We start from the raw sequence: 6,635 nt of genomic DNA on the forward strand, positions 1-6,635 counted from the left end.
AAAAAAAAAAAAAAAAAAGAAGAATCCTATGGAATGAAAGGAATGTGAAGAGAGCAATGAAGGGGCAAAGTAAAATAAGACAAGAACCTTGCAGATTGGAAATCTGAGTGTGCCAAGAATTGAGGATATGGCTAATTAAAAATTTTTACCTGAGGTTAAAAAAGAACCTGAAGTGATTCACTAGTACATGAATGATTTGCAAATGGGGAAAATGTGCACACTTATATATACTTAGACATGAGAAATTACCCAAGAAGAAAGGCATTTCCATGTCATAACTCAAGACAACCAAGAGCCTGCCAAACAACAGGATTCAGGTTAAAATAGCTCTTACTATTTCTCCCAGGAAGTTAATTCATAAAGGAACAATAATGAAAAGGCTGGCAAGAGAGTATTTTTGTAGGATAGATGAGGAACAAAGAAGAATATTTAAAGTGAAAGGAGTTACCAACAACGCAATAGGAACCATGTCAGCTTGATGAAATAAACTTCTCCACTAATGTGAGGGCAGAATTTGATGTTACAATATGATTACCAAAAATATGAGAGGGCAAATGTCAAGAATTTTCCTGATGTTTTTCTTATGGCATTCTATTCTATTTTAGTCTCATGCATCAGTTATCCAAGATGTAATACCAACTGGAATGTACTTGCTGGAAAGAAATGAAAAATTATATCTCACAACATTGCACATCATGGTAATAGAAAATTTCCTCATTACCTTAAATTTCTGTTCCTAGCATAATAAAAGAGAACTCACTGATTCTTTTTTAGGATATTACATTTTTCTCATTAGCAAGGAAATAATAAAGAATTAAGTATGGATTGGGGGTGGTGGCTCATGCCGGTAATCCTAGCACTTTGGAAGGCCAAGGTGGGATGATCAGTTGAGCCCAGAAGTTTGAGATCCACCTGGGCCACATAGTGAGACCCCTGTCTCTACAAAAAAATAAAAAAATTAGCCAGGCATGGTGGCATGTGCCTGTAGTCACATCTACTCAGGAGGCTGAGACAGGAGAATCCCTTGATCCTGGGAGGTCGAGGCTGCAGTGAGCGGTGACTGCCACTGCACTCCAGCCTGGGCAATAGAGTGAGACCCTGTCTCAAAAAAATAAAAAGGGATCTTTGATCTCTTATATTGTTTGTATAATCAGAAATCTAACATGATCGTATCGGAACTTTCTGAAAATTATGATTTTAGAAATATATACAAATAAATTTGTATATAAATGAGCTAATTTCACTTTGAATTATCTCTTTTTTCCTTTTATTGTTTCATTCTTTCTCTTGTAAATTGTTTCTTTAACTTCTTTAAATTCTTATAAACTCTGTAATCTTTGCATTCTTTGGATTTATCATTGGTAAAATAAAATTTTAAGTGATCACATATTGTTCTTCAGGGAGGGAATGCAGGATTGAAGAAAAAATCCCAGGCCTTATGGAGTTTATATTTTAATAGCTTAATGCTGACTAATTTAGAGTAGAAAATGTTCAATAGTGTGATGTAATATGATCAGAAAAATGATTTTTATATGGTGTTTTTGAAATTTGATAAATTTTTGTCCTGATAATGTTACTTTTGACCATAGCATATTTGCCTGCTGTAACACGATTGGCTATCACACAGATTTAAATATAACTTGGGCCAAATCACATCCTCAAACAAAAGGAATGAATGTCTGATTCAAAAGGTTCAAGCCATAGAGCACCATAGTCCTTGACATACTGTAGATATTTCAAAGGTTTCTTGAGTTTAATAAGAGCATTAAGCCCTGGGCTGGACATTTTTATAAGCTGAGTGTCGAGTACATTAGTAAGTTCTACTCTTCTCTCATTATTTATAACACCCATGATCCAAAAGTTACATACAGTCCCCTCAATGCAATCCTCTTTGTGCCTTCATACAATCTGCTTCTGGCTCTCCTTCATCCTCAAAGTCCTGCCCCTTCATAGCCACTTATATTTTCACCCTTTCTTTTCTTGTTGCCTCTGATGGCTTCCTGTCTTCTCTTGCTCCTTCTAGTTCTCTCCAGCTGGAGGCAGCCTGAGTTTCTGGAGGATACTGAAAGCTGTTAAGGGCACTTGTCGGGTAGCAAACATGAGTCCCGCTCTCTTTGTCCCATTATGTAAGAGAAAGAATATTGAACAAGTGCTGGTCTCAAGCTTACTTGGGGTTGGGATACCAGGGCCAATATCAAGGTGACTACTAAAGGGGTTCCCCCAGGGAAGCCACTGTTAACAAGCAAACATTATACAGTAAGGTCTGTTGTGATCAGGCAGTAGATAATTCCAAACAAATTATAACATAACGATATTGTCTAGAGTTTTAGATTCATTTGTTCATTCCATAAACATTTATTGAACACTTACTTGGTGTAAAACTTTTTACCAGGCATTGAAGGGAATGTAATGAAAAGAGCTGCTATTTATTAATTTTCTACTGTATACTGAGCACTTTGCATCTGCTTTTTCTCAACCTTATTGCTACAACACCAGGATGATATCTGCATTTTATTTATTTATTTTTATTATTTGTCTAATTTTTAATTTTTGTAGGTACAGAGTAGGTATACATGTTTATGGGGTATGTGAAATATTTTGATACAGGCATACAATGTGTAATAATCACATCAGGGTGAACTGGATATCCATCACCTCAAGCATTTATCTCTTTGTTTTATTACACACAATCCAATTATACTGTTTGTTATTTTAAAATGTACAACAAATTATTGTTGACTGTAGCCACCCTGTGGTGCTGTAAAATACTAGATCTTATTCATTTTATCTAAGTATATTTTTTACCCCATTAACCATCCCTATGTTCTCCCTCCCCGCACCGTCCTTCCCAGTCTCTGGTAATCGTCATTCTATTCTCTATCTCCATGAGTTCAATTATTTTAATTTTTAGCTCCAACAAATAAGCGAGAATATATGAAGTTTGTCTTTCCGTGCCTGGCTTAGTTCGTTTAACATAATGGGTTCCAGTTCCATTCATGTTGTTGCAAATGACAGGATCTCATTCTTTATTATGGCTGAATAGTAATCCACTGTGCATATAAACTACATTTTCTTTATCCATTAGTCTGTTGATGGACACTTGGATTACTTCTAAATCTTCTCTATTGTGAATAGTGTTGCAATAAACACGGGAATAAGGATATCTCTTCAATGTACTGATTTCCTTTCTTTTGGGTATATACCCAACAGAGGGGTTGCTGGATTGTATGGTAGCTCTATTTTTAGTTTTCTTTTCTTTTTTTTTTTTTTTTTTTGAGATGAGTCTTGCTCTGCCACCCAGGCTGGAGTGCAGTGGCACGATATCGGCACACTGCAAGCTCTGCCTCCTGGGTTCAAGCCATTCTACTGCCTCAGCCTCACGCGTAGCTGGGACTACAGGCGCCCGCCACCATGCCAGGCTAATTTTTTGTACTTTTAGTAGAGACAGGGTTTCACGGTGTTAGCCAGGACTGTCTGAATCTCCTGACCTCGTGATCTGTCCTCCTTGGCCTCCCAAAGTGCTGGGATTACAGGCCTGAGCCACCGCGCCTGGACCTCTATTTTTAGTTTTTGAGGAACCTCCAACCTGTTCTCTATAGTGGTTACTCTAGTTTACATTCCCACCAACAGTGTACAAGAGTTCCCTTTTCTTCACTTACTCACCAGCATTTGTTATTGCCTGGCTTTTGAATAAAAGTCATTTTAACTGGGGTGAGATGATATCTCATTGTAGTTTTGATTTGCATTTCTCTGGTGATCAATGATCTTGAGCACCTTCTCACATACTTTTTTGCCATTCGTATGCCTTCTTTTGAGAAATGTCTATTCAGAGCCTCTGCCCATTTTTAAATCACATTAGATATTTTCCTATAGATTTGTTTGAGCTCCTTATATATTATAATTATTAATCCCTTGTCAGATGGATAGTTTGAAAATTTTTTCTCCCATTTTATGGGCTGCCTTCACTTTGTTGGTTGTTTCCTTGGCTGTGTAGAAGCTTTTCAACTTGATGTGATCCAATTTTTTCATTTTTTGCTTTGGTTGCTTGTGCTTGTGGGGTATTACTCAAGAAATCTTTGCCCATACCAATGTCCTGGATAGTTTCCTGTGTTTTCTTATAGTAGTTTCATAGTTTGAGGTCTTAGATTTGATTTTTGTATATAATGAGAGATAGGGTTTTAGTTTCATTATTCTGCATATGGATATCCAGTTTTCCCAGCACCGTTTATTGAAAATGCTGTCCTTTCCCTAATGGATGTTCTTGACCCCTTTTTCAAAAATAAGTTCACTGTAGAGGTATGGATTTGTTTCTGGGTTCTCTATTCTGTTACATTGGTCTCTGTGTCTGTTTTTATGCTAGTACCCTGCTGTTTTGGTTACTATAGCTTTGCAGTATAACTTAAAGTCAGGTAATGGGATTCTTCCAATTTTTTTTTCTTTTTGCTTAGGATAGCTTTGGCTATTCTGAGTCTTTTGTGGTTCCATATAAATTTTAGGATTGTTTTTCCTAGTTCTGTGAAGAATGTCATTGGTATTTTGATAGAGATTACATTGAATATGTAGATTGTTTTTGATAGTATGGACATTTAAGAATATTGATTATTTCAATCCATGAACATGGAATATCTTTCCATTTTGTTGTGTCATCTTCAATTTCTTTCATCAGTGTTTTATAGTTTTCATTGAAGGGATCTTTCACTTCTTTGGTTAATTCCTAGGTATTTTATTTTATTTTTAGCTGTTGAAAGGGGGATTACTCTCTTGATTTCTTAAGATTATTCACTGTCGGCATATAGAAATGCTACTGATTTTTATATGTTGATTTTGTATCTTGTAACTTTACTGAATTTATCAGCTATAATACCTTTTGTAGAGTCTTTACATTTTTCCAAATATAAGATCATATCATCTACAAACAAGAATAATTTGACTTCTTCCATTCCAGTTTGGATGCCCTTTATTTCTTTCTCTTGTCTGATTGCTCTGACTAAGACTATGTTGAATAACAGTGGTGACAGTGGGCATCCTTGTCATGTTCCATATCTTAGAGGAAAAGCTTTCAGTTTTTCCCTATTCAGCTGATACTAGCTGTGGGTTTGTCATATATGGTTTTTATTGTGTTGACATATGTTCCTTCTACACTCAGATTTTTGAGGGCTTTTTAAATTGTGAAGGGATGTTGAATTATATTCAATGCTTTTTCAGCATCAATTGAAATGATCATATGGTTTTTGTCCTTCATTCTGTTGATGTGATGTATTACATTGATTGATTTGCATATGTTGAACCATACTTGCTTCCCTGGAATAAATCCTACTTGGTCACAATAAATGATCCTTTTAATGTGTTATTGAATTTGGTTTGCTATTCTTATATTGAGGATTTTTGCACCAATGTTCATCAGAGATATTGGCCTGTAGTTTTCTTTCCTTTTTTTTTTTGATACGTCTTTTTCTGGTTTTGGTGTCAGAGGTAACGTTGGCTGCATAGAGTGAGTTTGGATGTATTTTTTCCTTCTCCATTTTTCAGAGTAGTTTGAGTAGAATTGGTATTAGTTCTTCTTTAAATGTTTGGTAAAATCCAGCAGTGAAACCATTTGGTTCTGGGCTTTTCTCTGCTGAGAGACTTTTTATTATGGCTTCAATCTTGTTACTTGTTATTTGTCTGTTCAGGTTTTGGATTTCTTCATGGTTCAATCTTGGTAGATTGTATGTGTCTAGGAATGTATCCATTTCTTCTAGGTTTTCCAATTTATTGGCATATGGCTGCTTATAGTAGCCTCTAATGATCCTTTGAATTTCTGTGGTCTCGATTGTAATGTCTCCTTTTTCATCTCTGATTTTATTTATTCAGGTATTCTCTTTTTTTTTTAGTCTTGTTAAAGGTTTGTCAATTTTCTTTATCTTTTCAAAACACCAACTTTTCATTTTGTTCATCTTTTGTATTGTTTTCTTTGTTTCTGTTTCATTTATTTCTGCTCTGATCTTTATTATTTCTTTTCTTCTACAAATTTTGGGTTTGATTTGCTCTTCCTTTTCTAGTTCTTTAAGATAAGTCATTAGGTTGTTTAACTGAAGTTTTTCTACATTTTTTGATGTAGGTGCTTATAGCTATAGACTTTCCTCTTAGTACTGCTTTCACTGTATCCCATGGGTTTTGGTATGTTGTGTTCCATTATCCTTTGTTTCAAGAGATTTTAAAATTTCCTTCTTAATTTCATTAACCCACAGGTCATTAAGGGGCATATTGTTCAATTTTCATATGTTTATATAGTTTTCAAATTCCCCTTATTTTCGATTTCAAATTTTATTCCATTGTGGTCAGAGAAGATACTTGATATAATTTCATTTTTTTTGAATTTTGAAAGACTTGTTTTGTGGCTTAACATGGTCTTTCCTTGAGAATGATTCATATGCTGAGGAGAAGAATGAATATCCTGCAGCCATTGGATGAAATGTTCTGTAAATATCTATTAGGTCCATTTGGTCTATAGTGCAGGTTAAGTTCAATGTTTCTTTGTCAATATTCTCTCTGGAAGATTTGTCAAAGGCTGAAAGTGGGATGTTGAAGTCTCCACCTATTATTGTATTGGGATCCGTCTCTCTCTTTAGCTCTAATAATCTTTGCTTTATACA

This window comes from Hylobates moloch, unplaced genomic scaffold (genome assembly GCF_009828535.3).
Source record: "Hylobates moloch isolate HMO894 unplaced genomic scaffold, HMol_V3 SCAFFOLD_17, whole genome shotgun sequence".
Taxonomy (NCBI): Eukaryota; Metazoa; Chordata; class Mammalia; order Primates; family Hylobatidae; genus Hylobates; species Hylobates moloch.